The following is a 15,310-nucleotide window of genomic DNA, read 5'->3' on the forward strand; positions in this document are numbered from 1 at the left end:
TATCAAAATTTCAGATGAAGATAAGTGCATTAGTTTTTTGTGTTATCTACTAGATTCATGGGATAGTTTGGTTATTGCAATAGGTAGCAATGCAACTGCCTTGTAGTTTGATGAGATAGTCTCATCCTTGCTGACGGAGGAGATGAGAAGGAAAAATATGGAGAGACAGAATGGTGATGCCTCATCTGTATGAGGACAGTCCCAGAACAGAAACAAAAATAAGTCATCGAGTGGGAGATCTAAATCTATAGGGAGATCTAAATCTCCAGGAAAACCTGTAAAGGTGGTGTGTTGGAAATGCGGAAAGGAAGGGCACTACAAAAGGGACTGTAAATCTAAAGCTCCTGACAAAGGAAAGGGATCTAATGATGCTCCTTCTGCAGAGGTAAAAACCACCTCAGATGAAGGTCGGGATGTGTACTTGGCTTCTTCAAGTACACATGTATATCATGAGGCATGGTTGATTGACTTAGGTGCATCCTTTCACTTCACTCCCCATAGAGAGTGGTTCTGTGAGTATGAGAAATATGATGGTGGTGATGTCTTCTTAGGGGATGATAGGAAGGTTAGAATTGTTGGTCGTGGAAAAGTAAAGTTGAAGTTGCAAGGTGGAAGGGTTAGAACACTTCCAGGTATGCTACATATTCCTTCATTGGCCAGAAATCGGATTTCTGTAAGCAAGCTCGATGATGCAGGTGTAAAAACAATGTTCGAGAAGAATACCTACAAGATGGTTTGTGGAGCACTGGTATTGATGTGGGGATTTTGGATTGTAACTCTGTACAAGCTGCAAGGTAGCACTGTTGTTGATGGGTGCAACAGTTCTATGGTTCCTGAAAGTGGAGCAGAAAATCTAGTGGCCTCTGGAGAGAAGACCATGCTATGGCATCAAAGGCTTGGACATTTTGGAGAGAAGGGCCTTAAAATACTTCATGGTAAAGGTACGGTAGAAGGTATGAGTAATAGCTCTCTGGATTTTGATTTCTGTGAAAATTGTGTATATGGGAAGCAGAATCGGGTGAGTTTCCCCTCTGGTGGTAAGAGGGTGAAATAGGTATTAGAGCTTGTGCACAGTGATGTGTTTGGACCTGTGAAGGTTCCATCACTGGGTAAGTCTGTGTACTATGTATCATTTATAGATGACTTCTCAAGGAATACATGGATATATTTCCTTAAGAAGAAATCTGAAGTCTTTGACAAGTTTAAAGAATTTAAGGCTCTAGTGGAAAACCAAATAGAGAAGAAGATAAAGGTGTCGAGGACAAATAACGGTGGATAGTTTTATAGTAAGGAATTTGAAGACATTTGTATGAACTGTGGTATAGCATGGAAAAACACTACTCCATATACACCTCAGAAAAATGGAGTTTCAGAAAGAATGAAAAAGACGTTGATGGAAAGGGCAATAAGCATGCTCAGTGGTGTCGGGTTAGGACAAGAATTCTAGGCAAAGGCGATGGAGACAGAATGTTACTTGCTCAACAAATCACCTTCATTAGCATTGGAGGATAAGACTCCACAAGAGGTATGGACTGGTAAGAAACCCTCTCTTTCACACCTGAGGGTATTTGGATGTGATGCATATGTACATGTTCCAAAGAAGAAATGAACCAAGTTGGATAGTAAATCTGAAAAGTGCATCTTTATTGGGTATAAGGATGGTTTAAGGGTTATAAGCTTCGGAACCCAGTAACAAGGAAGGTTGTGTACAATCAAGATGTGGTGTTCAGAGAGGTGAAAGATTTTATTAAACATGAAGTCCAACCAAAGGAACCTGAGAAGATATAGTTTTATCTAAAGGAGGAAGAATCATACTCTACAATAGAGGAGGAATCAGAAGATGAAGAGCCACAAACTCTGGGTGTGAGAAGATCAGTTCAGGAAAGAAGGAAGCGAAAAAGGTATAGTCCATTTTCTTTCTGTACAAATTTTGCTTTATCTATTACTAATGATGATCCTAGAACTGTGAAGGAAGCAGTAGATACAGAGGATGGAAAACTCTAGAAAGAGGCCATGGTTGATGAAATGGCATCTTTGCACAAAAATGAGGCTTGGGATCTGGTGGTGTTGTCGGCTAGAAGGAAACCCATTAGCAAAAAATGGGTGTTCAAGAAGAAGACAAATGCAAAAGGAAAGGTGGATAAATAAAAAGCTCGGTTGGTAGTAAAAGGTTATTCCCAGGTGCCGAGAATTTATTTTGGTGATATTTTCCTCCTATTTCCAAGGTAACTTCTATTAGATTACTTTTATCTGTTGTTGTTGCTTTTGATTTTGATGTAGAATAGATGGATGTGAAGACAACATTTCTTCACGGGGATCTGGAAGAGGAGATCTACATGAAGCAACCTGAAGGCTTTGCGGTGAAGGGCAAGAAAGAACTGGTATGCAAGTTAAAGAGGTCTATGTATGGGTTAAAACAATCACCAAGGATGTGGTACAAAAAATTTGATACATTTATACGGGGACTTGGCTTCACCAGAAGCAAAGCATATTATTGTGTGTATTTTAAATTAATTGGTGACCATGTTATTTATCTGGTTTTGTATGTGCATGATATGTTGCTGGTTGGAAATGACAAAGAAATTATCCAGGATTTGAAGACCCAATTGTCCTCCAAATTTGACATGAAAGATCTTGGTGTTGCAAACTATATTTTGGGCATGGAAATTAAAAGAGATCAGGCAAAGAGGAAGCTTTGGTTAAACCAAAGGAAGTATGTCAAGAAAATATCACAGAGATTTAATATGCAGGATAGTAAACCGGTGAAGGTTCCTATTCATGTAGGTGTAAAGTTATCTGCTGAACAGTGTCCCAAGACACAAGAAGAGGAAGAGGACATGCCCCGTGTTCCATATGCAAGTGCAGTCGGTAGCCTGATGTATGCAATGGTTTGTACAGGACCAGACATTGCACATGCAGTGGGAGTATTGACCAGGTTTATGTCAAAACCAGGGAAGAAGCACTAGACAGCAGTGAAGTGGGTTTTCAGGTATTTGCGAGGCACTAGTGATTATGGTTTGTGCTACCAAAGAAGACCAGGATTGGTCAGAGTGTTGGATATTCGTGGCTTTGTTGATGTAGACTAGGCTGGAGATCTGGATCAGAGAATATCTACAAGTGGCTATGTGTTTAACCTATTTGGAGGTGCAGTCATTTGGATGAGTAAGAAAGAATTAGTGACACTATCAACTACAGAGGTAGAATACATGGCAGCCACTCATGCAAGCAAGGAAGAAGTTTGGTTGTAGAGATTGTGTTCAAATATGGGGTTAGTACAGGGAGCTATAAGGTAGACTATGATAGCCAAAGTGCAATTTTCTTGGTAAAGAACCCTGTATGTCATTCAAAGACAAAGTAAATTGATGTTCAGTATCACTTTGTGAGGGATATGATAGAAGAGAAAAAGGTGTTGCTGGTAAAGGTGGACACTTTGAAGAATACTGCAGATGCATTGACAAAATCTATGAGCTCTGAGTAATTCTCCTGGTGTAGAGAAAAAATGGGCGTTTCAGGGTTGGAAAAATGACTAAGCTCTCGTGTGGCCCCCTGTGGAAAGAAAAAAACAAGTGGGAGAATGTTGGGTTGTGTTATATTCTTTCCACGACTAACCTACGTAGTGAACCGGGGGGTTAGAGGGGGGCTGGAGCCCCCCCTTCATTGCGCTGATTGCGCAACGGGGGGGTCACAGGGGGGCCATAGTCGCCCCTATTCGTGGGGTTTGAGGGGGGCAGGTAGCCCCCTTCTATGGGGTTTAAACCTACATTACGTAGCCCACTACCCAACTTTGACCAAAACTTTGACTAGCTATTTCTCCCTCATATGAAATCGGATTTGAGTGTCATTCATACTATTGGGATTAGGGTGACGAGCAATTTGATCTGGTTTTGTCTTGGGAGCATTCTGACCACTTTGAATTTTGACCCTTTCTTAGTCCTCTTGGACTTCTGTCTGTGTCTGGAACCACCTGGATAAATAAAACTCGCTTCTTTGGAGGCATAGACCCATCCTCTACACTTCTTCTATTGATCCAAACTAAGCTTATATATTTCAGCCTCTAGTAGTCTTTGAAATGCTTGCCTGAAACTTTAGATCTAGGCCAACAATACCCTAAATTTAAGGGTAATGCCAATCCTAACACCTCCATAATTAATTATTACACTCGGTATAAAATATTATAGTTCCTTAAACACCTTTTATTTTTTACAATAACTACCTTATTTCTATTGTCTTGTTCTCAAGAGATATAGTGAGGAAAATTAGAGCCTAAACAGTGCCTAGTGTAACCCTCACTCAAGAGTTCCAGGTCAATCTCTTACCACAATCATCTGCAAAGTGTTACATATCATGGAGAGTCCCATTGTCAAGATATTCATAAATAAGAAGGGGCTTCCCATGCTCTACAAAGTTACTATATTGCCCATACTACAACTTTGCTATATGGTCTAATAAGAAAGCTCTCTATCTTCAACCTTTGAGTTAAAAATCATGAAAGATGTCCAATTATAAATCACTCTATTGTTCCATTGTTCTATGACTATCTATTGTCATTCATCTCGATCAATCAAGATTACAATCACTTATTGCATTCACATGGTTTTCCTTAGCAGAATTGAGACAATGGAGTGTTCCAAAGTGCCCCTGGTTTCAACCTCCATAAGTGATTGAAGGGGTGGAGAGGAAAGTGCTACCCTGTTCGGAACTAGGGGGTTTAGTGCACCAACTAGCCTCTAAAGGATCTTCAATGCAAACTAAACATCAATTCCTATCCTCTAAAGTGGGCATTATACTCCAAAGCACCCAAGGCATAACTAAGGAGAAGCTCCAAAGTGGAAACTTAAAGGGTTTTCCCTTCCTTCAAAAGAAGCAGTAACTAATCTCAATGTAGACCAATAGGCTTTGATAAGCCAACGCCAACCCCATGTCACCATACAAGTGTTCACATTAGTGCTACAAAAATTATTCTAAAGTATTGCTTCCTACACCAGTTCCTAAGATGGATGCCCAAAGGGGTTTAAACCATACCAAGTTTTACACTTTCACAAGTCGGCCATGTTCCTATTAGTTTATATTTTGTATTGAAAAGATAGTCCCACTTTACTTGTTCAACACTGTCAAGAACAATTATAGGTAAACTCCATAAAATTTTCAACAAACTTATGGGTTAGGTTGGCCTTGCTAAAAATACTATCACACATGTATATATAATCTCATTTTCCTTTTTATTTCTTGATCTACTAAATAAAAAGGTCTGTTGCTTGCATAATTTTGTCCCAGACCTCCATATTAGAAATCATAGACAATAATCTTCTTAATTATTCATTTGTATGCACTTTAGGGTTCTTGTTGGTTACTATATTTTGATGGAGCAATCCTTGACAGCGTGCCTTTTACCACAGCGATGATTTGTTTGATAGCAAACTCCCTAGCAGTCTTACACCGGAAATATAAATGGTTGTTATATATTGCAACAAGAAGTATTAACATATGAAGATGTGGCAGACCCTAAATTTTGTACATTCAATCCATTAGTCAAATATGTTAATACTAGAGGGCTTGCTTAGAACCATATGTGACTTTCTCCCATCTTCACATTTTGAACCATAAACATCACTTCATTCTACAATCATAATCTTCCACCCTAAATAATAATATGTGTTGGGAACTCTTCAAGGGTTTCTCCTTCTAAATGGGAAGCCTCTTCAATCATTAATCAAAACATCAACCCGTCTTACGTCTCACTTTGCATGATAAGTTGCAGCCTTCACACTAGACTTGCTAAGAAATTTTGCTATCATTTTTGTCTCTTTTCTTGTGGGTGTGTATATGATACTTGGACCCGATCCTAGTATAGGGTGTTCCTCACCCGATACAGTTTCAAAAGACCCACTTTCTGGTTCTAAATGGTGGTATTCTTTGAAAACATATCCTTCAAATTCACCAAATGTCACACCAAAGTCTTCAGCTATATGCTCATTAGCCTCATCCTCAAGGTATTCGACTGTCATACTATGACCTTTACAAGTATCTCCTCCATCTTTTATTAAAAAGGTGTTTGCAATGATATCATCATCATCAGTCTCCTCTTCATCACTGTCTGATTCATTTGAGGATGTTTCATCTAAATCAAAATCAATTTCCCTTGCAGATTCCTAGTTCCTGTTTATAGAATCCTTTTGAAAATCAACTCTTGCTTTGATATTCTTTGACGGGGCTCCTCATCGAGTATAACTATCAATTATATCTTGAAAATCCACTTTATAAGATGATGGACAAGTGGTCTGGCTATGATGCATGGAGAACCTCAAATTTGGTCTAAAAAATGATGTCAGAACAATTTTTGTGTCTGGCTTCATGCCCAGAGAATTCATAATGTCTTCTCGAACACGATGTGTAGTTGTAGCAGTAAGTTCCATAATCAGTATATGATGCTTTACCAACTCAATGTTGCTTTCCTAGAATTTTTCTCTCAATACAGACAAGCACCTATAATCAGGTCGAAAATCATGACCCCATTTTGACACACAATGAACTTCGTCAATAGCAAAAAGAGTAATACCACGACTTTCTGCAAGCTTCTGTAATGACCCAATTACTCGTAGAAGTGTCTCTGGACAAACATAAATAATGCCATACATGCCTACCATAGCTCTATCCTCAATGCTTTTTTCAACTTGCCTTGAACCAAGGAAACAAGCAGAAAATCCATTTCTTTCCAGCTTCAAGCATTGATCATGCATAAGGCTGATTAATGGAGATACCACCACTACAACTTTCCCAGTCAATAATGCAGGAAGCTGGAAGCAAAGGGATTTGCTTGAGCTTGTTGCTGCAAGAACAAGGTAGTCTTGATGACATGCCCATGCCTTCAAAGCCTCTTTTTGAAAGCACTTCAATTCTTTATAGCCAAAGCGTTGTTGTAAAAGAGTTTCTGCTTTCTGTTCCCAATCCAGTTGTGTGTCTTGTAAAGGATCAATGTGTAAACTATTGCCACGGAATTCATCTTGAAACAAATGCAGTTGCCTAGTATCATTTCCAGCTACATAATTGGAGGATAAATTTTCACAACTGTCCATAGATCGAGACTCATTGTGTCTTCCAGTGGGTTTGAATTTCTTTATAATAAGAGAATGTTTTTTTTCATAAAAACCACTATGAGAGCCATCATTTTTTTCTTCGACGTCAAATTCTTCTCTAGAATGACTGTTGGGCAAATTATTTTGACCATTCTTCATACTATTCCAATCTCTCCTAGCAATAGCAGGATTGCCTGCCAAAATGAAATCTATGGCATCACTTATTGACTGCCCAACAACTTCTAATGCTTCCAATGCAGCACTGAATTCAAAACCCATAGAAATCAATTTAGAAAGCAACACATCCTTAGATAAAACGTTTTCCTGTTCCATGTCACAATGCTGCAAGTTTTCCATACCTACAAAGGTTTGGTCTGATTACACTTCCTAGGCTATGCATCACATGCAGCTCCAAGTATGGAATCGTGTAAAACGAAGAGTGAGATTTTTGTAGTGGAAGAAATTATGTCTACTTCCACTTCATCTGACTTTTTCATGCTCTTCATCTTAGTTTCCTGTCAATCGACAGAAGAGAGCTGGGGGTTTCAAGTCTTTAGGCATTCATTATCTCCAAGCCATAAGGGGTTTCTTTCAAAGCCTAATCTTATGCTATCCACCAATCCCTAACAAGGGTGCCTAGGGTTTCCTTCAAACCCTAGTATTCTTTTAAGTTTCTACCATATTTATTTTCTTCCATCAATGATGCCTTCATAGGGGTGATATTCATGATTTTTCTTCAGTCCACCTCTGATACCACGTTAAATTTATTAGGGCTAAAGTTGTTTTTTGCTTTGATAATTACATTACATATTTATTCACCCCATAACATTATCATATCAAATGCAATTATGTAGAAATAACAATATCATCAATAATGCAACGGGAATAAAATCGAAATAAAAGTAAGTACACATAGAAACACCAAGATTTGGTCTGAGACCAAGGAAAAACCCCACAAGGGGGAAAACCCATAATTCTTCTTCTTCGATAACATTTCATCGAAAGTCCAAAAGAGAGTATCAAAGTAAAAAATTTCGTAAGGCTTTTTCACAACTTTGTTTGTGAACAAGTTACATGGATAATGCAACTTCTATCAAAATTTCATCATATAGTTAACATGGGTTTCAAAATATAAATGGCACCATAGAACAACAATGTTTCCATATATATAATTGGGATACTAATGATGCCAATAAAGCTGAACATACAACCCTATTACTGAGTGATACCATATTGATAATACTACAACGATGTATAATGGTGGATTGTGCCAAAGAATGATTGGAATCACCCAGTCATATAACATAGAGATACCATTGCAAAACCATAAGGCCATATCATATGAATCACAGAGGAACTGAACCACACATGTTGCAGAGATACATTATATCGATCTCAGATATCATCAATTCGACACCATTCATTGGATAGACCGTAGATATTATATCCATCAAAGGGATACCATTCCAGACTATTCATCACATAGTTACTTAGATCACTGAAAAGAATTAGTATTGTATGCCATAGTGGAGAGCCAATTGTGAATCTTTCTGAGCTAGTGTCATCAATAAATAAATAAATATATATATATATATATATATATATATATATATATATATATATATATATAGCAATGCGAAGACGATATTGTGTGCTAAGCAAAGTTCTGAAATAAAATGCCAAGCGAAGTTCTGTTCTGAGATGCCACGCGATGTGATGTATAGAGACTATATCAAGGTGCCATCCATGTGATGCAATAGAGAAGCTCAATCCATGCAAAGGTAACGAGTAATATATTTATTAAGTGTGAGCCATGAACAAACAGAACCAAGTTGAACCATAGAGATATATTGAAATCGAATATGTATCAAACCTCTCGAGATAGATCTTCCATTTGTAGAGATAAAAGTGAGCCCAAATAAAAACAATGATGCCCAACTTAGTGCGATGTTAAGAGGCTATTACTCCCAACTTCCAAGCTCATTCCACCAGAGCAACCTTTTGTAATTCTAAAAAAATAACTCCTTTACTATGCTAGCTAGGTTAATCCAGATTATGGTAGTTGTGGCATGTACGTACACAAATATTTTTTTAAAAGGTTTTCTATGACCCTAGGTCAAAGAGGAAATGATCTTTCAAAGAATTGATGAACTTCTTTGATTTCGATGATCCTGAAAACCCTTTCAATTTGAGACTTATAAGAGGAAACATGGAGCCTTTAGTGGACTTGTATGGGCCTAAACTAGCCACTTTCAAAGGAAAATATAGTTGTTTACTTCTATATGAAATAGTATTTGTGTCAGGAGCCTTTGTTTTGGAGTACTAAGCTATATAACCTTTTGTTTGGCAAGCTTTGTAGATGCCATGTAGTTGGGAATCCTAGGTGATCCCATAAGGCTACCATCGTCTCTCATAGAAGATGTACTTGCTACACCATTACAAGAGTTGTATCTTGGTCTTTCTGACATCAAACCATTGTAATCACTCCTTCTTTTTTTCTCATCAACAAAATCTTTTACAGCATGGAGTATTTTGAAAGGGGGGTAAATGGATTAGATATTATGCGACCAATGTTGGCCAAATCTTCATTATGCTTCTTTAACTCTATATGTGAATTTTTTTGTCCAATCTCACCTGTAGTTTGAAGATTCATATTAGAATTTTCCTTCATGGTCATCATGTGGTTTTCCCATGGCCAGGTTTCCATCTAGCAATCTAACCAGCTCCATCCCTAGTGAGGCTTCTCAGAACCAATATCCATCAACTTGGTCTAGACTAATTTTGGAGGATTCTTCCATAACTGCAAAAATGCAAGATTCACCAAAATGTGTTAAAAAAATTGTTGAATTTGGCATATAAGCAGTTTCAAGCAGCAATTAAGCACATACATGATGAGAAAATCCATAGTTCAATTCCCTCTCTCTCTTAATAACAACCTCTATTATTCTTTATCGTCTAGCCTCAAATTCTTCCTTGGTTAGCATGTTGTTGTCCCAATATTTTTAATGATCAACTTTAGACTATTTAGAAACAACATTCTTTTAGTCTTTGACAAGTGCAAATGATGATTAGACAACAAGGTGACAACAAAGAAACATGCATTATTTACATTGAAACCAATTGAATTGCCTTAAGCAAAGAACTACAGATACACAAAAATTGTTTCTTTTGTTGGACTGAAACAATTAATGCTTTCAATGATAGAATGAAAGAATATATGAAACACTAAACTTTCAACATAACATGTTTGCCATAACATAAAATAAAGTATAGATCCCAGAAACTACAAAATTTCACACTCATTGTATAAAGGCTTTGACATTAAATCTATTTCTCCAGCCAAGAATGGTCATTCCTATGTAAAACGAATTTGATAGTTTATAAATATGTTATAATACAATCATCCAACATTGGAAACAATATATCACAGGTCAAAACAACCTCTACTCGACATAACTTAGTAGTATTTATAAGTAAATATAGTTATAACTGCTGACACCTCTGAGCATAGATGTCAATTTATATGTTTCAAAAATTATCTGCTTGTCCTTTCCCTTGGATAATTCTATTGGTGAAAGGCAGAATTATGATCCTTCTACAAGTCACCTACACAACATCATGTTGTTTAAATGAAACTTTACATCTTTGTAATGCTTTGTCTCACCTTCAACAAATGGGGAAGTTAGTTGCACATTGTAATCAAATAAAAAAAAATTTGTTAACTGGAAATGGTACACATTATTATCATGATCAGTGAAACTAAAACTAAGAAAATTGTAGCCCCAACTAAAAGGAATTTATTTTTTGCAAGAACTTGTTTCCAAGAGCATTGAATCCTCAGATATTGACTTCTCAAGATATGGTGATACCTTTTTTGAGGTCAGGATTTGTTCTTTTTGTTTAATATGATTCTATATTGGACTTATTACTACCTGCTTGGGTAATTGCAATGGATCCAATGTCTGTGATGATGTCTGAGTACTGTCTTTGAGGTTGGGTTTTATTTTTAGTTAGACATCCTTACCTTTTTGGCTATATGGTTCCATGCCCTTGCATGTTGGATTTTTTTGCACACATATCTTGATAGACTGTGTTATAAGTTGGAGAGCCCTAAAGTATAAGTTTGTTGACAAGGAGTTGCCTTCATATAGTACAAGTAAGCTATGGAACCAATGTGGCCCTTCTTCAAAGGTTTGGACGTGTTTTGAGTCTGTCAAGCCCTTTAAGAGTGAATTCATGATCATCTTGGTTTTTAGATCAATTTCTCGTTGTGGTTGGTGGAGTAGGTCCATATGGAAATAATCCATTTATAGTTTGATATCTAAAACAAAATCTACTCCAACATTTGCGAGTCTACCATGGTAGGGTTCCACCTTGTGCATCGGCCCTTCACACTTAATGCTGACGAGGAAGTGTTCAAAGAGCCCAAATTCTCAACCTATTTCTCATCAGGAATGTTTAGTGTGCTATAAGGATCAAGTATAAAATTTACACATTAATTTTTGAAATCTATTTAGCTAACAATATGTATTCCTTGGTATCCATTTTGGTGAAGTTTCCAAGGGAAGGGTATGTATTTCACCAAAGTCACGTAAGACTTGTACATTCACTTGAAATAGTCTACTTGAGAATATTAAAATATAGTGTAGCTTTGTTGGATTGATGGGGCCTGAACCAGGTTCAGAGTTAATTAGCCAAACAAATCCCTATACTACTAGCCCTTTTGACAACAACCCATGGAGAACAGACTGAGGTCTCACCCGAAGCAATATGAGGGGATGCTGGAACCAAGTTTCCGCACCCTTGAGATGTCTGAGGTGTCGCTTTAGTACAACTATGAACCATATTTGTGCAAGTCACTTTGCGAACTTTCCTAACCTGCAAGGCCTTCACGCCCTATTGTATTCGCCTTCGCGCAACCCTAACCAGGGGTTGTGGAGCTTTCACACTTCTGGAGTAGCGATCTACACTATTTCCCCAAGTTACACTGTGGATCTTACTTATCTTCTTATAACAGTTAGTTATCTTCACTTAAACATATACTTTATCTTATATTAACTTATTCAACATATTCATATAAGTTCGCGCAGCAAATAAACAGTAAACTTACAATTCATGCCCAATATACTTCAACACATAAAATAGGAAATGATACACATAAATAATGTAAAACTTCTCTTTATTAATGCTTCAATCGGTCATAAACTCAACCTGCCCTGCGCACTCAACTACAGGAGATTGCACACTCAGCAGCGGACTACTAAGCCTCTGTGCACTTAGCTGCAAAGCCTTCTCCTACTCTACGATCCAAAGACTCGACTTTCGACTTAGACTTAATGCTTCATCATTAGATCTTCTATCTTCTTCTACTTCTTCTTAGATTCTTTACACTTAGAGCCTCACTCTATTTATACAATCCCATGGTCTGCGAACCATGGGTAGTTCTCTCAAGCCGACATTACATTACGAAAATGAGGGCAGACAACCCTTTGACTCATTTACAATCTTTGTGCTCTACACCCCCACATTGTGGAGTATTTACGTTAGACTTAGTCAAAACTTGGGCTCTAAGCCCCAAAACTTGCCTTGGGGGATCTCGTGCCCAACAAGCCCCCAGCACAAACATCGTGACTCACCCTCAATTCAATATATCGGTGTGGATATCTTCACGTGGAGACCTCCCAACTCTACTCGGACCGCTGCGAGGTTGGCAATGCACTGAGTCGTTGCCTGTTGTATCTCTTAGATGCGCTGTTCGGAAATTGCAAAATTTCTTTCCTGCGTTTGCACCTACATCCCTTGCATCTTCACGAGCTTGCCTTCAATTGTTGCTGTGATGACAAAGGCCATCTAGCAGGCTTCTTCAATTACCTCTACCATCTTCCTATTCTGAGACATGACCTCATTGCGCTGCAAGCTCAACTGCTCCATGTTGATCCTCTGTTCACTCAACAACTATAGCACGCGGCTTTCCCTAGCCTGCAGTTCTGTAGTAATCCCATCCTATAGAACATAGAGCGTCTCCCTAGGGAGCGCAGCCATGCTAATCCCTATTCCTTTCAATGAATTGACCATAGGCTTCTCATCCTCATTCGCTGTAACCAGTGCCCCCTCTGGCAGCACTATTGTGTTGGTCATACGAGCGTGTAGCATTTCCTCGGTTGCGGATGTTCCTATTGCGAGGCTGGTTGAGAGAGTACGAGCCTGAGGAGTGCGCACTTGCAACTCCTAAATCTATGCTTGGAGGGCCCCCAACACAATCTGATTCTCCTCCACAAAGTTCTAGAGGGCCTCTCTGGTGACGTCACACACCGTCTCTCTTATATCGTGCAGATCCCCCTCAGTAAGGGTGATCGGGTCGATAGACATCTTAGATGCTTTTACCTTCTTGCGCGACCCCACCTACTCTCTCAGGTGCTAGAACTTCAATTGTGTCAATGTTGTCTATGGGTCAGTGCTACCCTCCTCTATCTCTATCTCCATCTCTTGCTCCTACTCAAGTGAAGGTGACTTCTGGCCCTCGTGCTCCATTTCTACTGCCTTTTGTGCTTCTGTTGTTATATTGCTATCTGAGCAGCGTCCCGTGCCTCCTACACCTTTGCTTCTACTGCCTCTTTTCTTCTCTTTTCTGCCAACTGTGCCATGCACAATTTTTCCTCCTCCTTCTTTTTCTACGCAGCAAATGTTTCCACCGCATAGATGTCTAGAGCACGCCATTTCAGCAGCCACATCTCAAGTACATCAAAGATCACATCATCTATGGCTATATATGGAAGTTTGTTCCACTTCTTTGCAGGGTCCTTGCACGCCCTGAGGTGGATGTGACGAAAGTCCACTTTAAACTCTACAAAACTTTGTAGGCTATTGAAGATAGTGGGTGATAACTGCGGCTTGTGGTTAATCCCCATCTTGATGTTCAAGTCCTAGCAACAGAACCATTTGTTGGCTTGATGGGGCCTGACCCAGGTTCGAAGTTAATTAGCCAGAAAAATCCTTGTACTACTGGCCCTTTCGGAAACAGCCCGCGGAGCGTGGACTGAGGTCTCACCCGAAGTAGTATGGGGGGATGCTGGAACCATGTTTCCACACCTTTGAGATGTTTGAGGTGTCACTTTAGTCCAACTATGAACCAACTTCGCACAGGTCACTTTGCACACTTTCTTGACCTGCGAGGCCTTTGCGCCTTGTTGTATTCACCTTCACGCAACCCTAACCAGGGGTTGTGGAGCTTTCATGTTGCTAGAGCAGTGATCTGTGCTATTTCCCCAAGTTACAATGTGGAACTTACTTATCTTCTTATAACAGTTAGTTATCTTCACGTAAACATATACTTTATCTTATATTCACTTATCCAACATATTCATATAAGTTCGCACAACAAATAAATAGTAACCTTACAATTCATGCCCAATATACTTCAATGCATAAAACAAGAAAGATACACAGAAATTATGTAAAAATTCTCTTTATTAATGTTCAATCGGTTACAGACTCAACCTGCCCTGTGCACTCAACTGCAAGGGTCTGCACACTCAGCTGCAGAATACTAGGTCTCTGTGCACTCAGCTGCAGAGCCTTCTCCTACTCTACGATCCAAAGGCTCGACTTTCCACTTACACTTAATGCTTCATAATTAGATCTTCTATCTTCTTCTACTTCTTCTTAGATTCTTTACACTTAGATCCTCACTCTATTTATACAATCCCATGGTCTGCGGACCATGGGTAGATCTCTCAAGCCGACATTACATTACAAAAATGAGGGCGGACAACCCTATGACTCATTTACAATCTTCACGCTCCACGCCCACACATCGCGGAGTCTTTACATTAGACTTAGTCAAAACATGGGCTCTAAGCCCCAAAACTTGCCTTGGGGGATCCCGTGCCCAACAAGCTTGCTTATAATATTTGAGGAAGATCCCTTTATCTAATTTAGTTTTGTCTTAGAATCTATTCCCATTTCAGTGAACATCTCTCTAAAGGATTTGAACCTCATTAAAGGATATGAAATATGCCCACATTACCATCAAACCAAACCCTATTAACATCAAGGATGATTATTTGGAATGGCATAAGATTGACTAGGCTTTCTTTTTTGTGGAAACGATAATATTGTGCCATATATGGGAATGTTACTCCATTTGGTTTGGGTGAGATTGCAGCTTTTGGATTATATTTTGCTGCCCCTAAGCTAAAGGAAATATACAGTGCAGCTCCTCGGGATATGGAAATATA

At 38.8% G+C, this 15,310-nt stretch overlaps 3 pseudogenes; 1 reads left to right on the top strand and 2 right to left on the bottom strand.

Moving 5' to 3' along the window:
- Window positions 1-5,735: 5,735 nt before the first annotated feature.
- On the bottom strand, window positions 5,736-7,538 carry LOC149158281 (ATP-dependent DNA helicase Q-like SIM pseudogene; annotated as a pseudogene).
- Window positions 7,539-9,176: 1,638 nt separating this feature from the next.
- On the bottom strand, window positions 9,177-10,376 carry LOC149158282 (protein IQ-DOMAIN 13-like; annotated as a pseudogene).
- Window positions 10,377-10,702: 326 nt separating this feature from the next.
- The window catches only part of LOC149158283 (uncharacterized), a 50,518-nt pseudogene continuing 45,910 nt past the window's right edge, over window positions 10,703-15,310 (top strand).

This window comes from Pinus tabuliformis, chromosome 5_2 (genome assembly GCF_031772625.1).
Source record: "Pinus tabuliformis cultivar Carrire ecotype Pingquan chromosome 5_2, CPIR1, whole genome shotgun sequence".
In the NCBI taxonomy this organism is placed as follows: Eukaryota; Viridiplantae; Streptophyta; class Pinopsida; order Pinales; family Pinaceae; genus Pinus; species Pinus tabuliformis.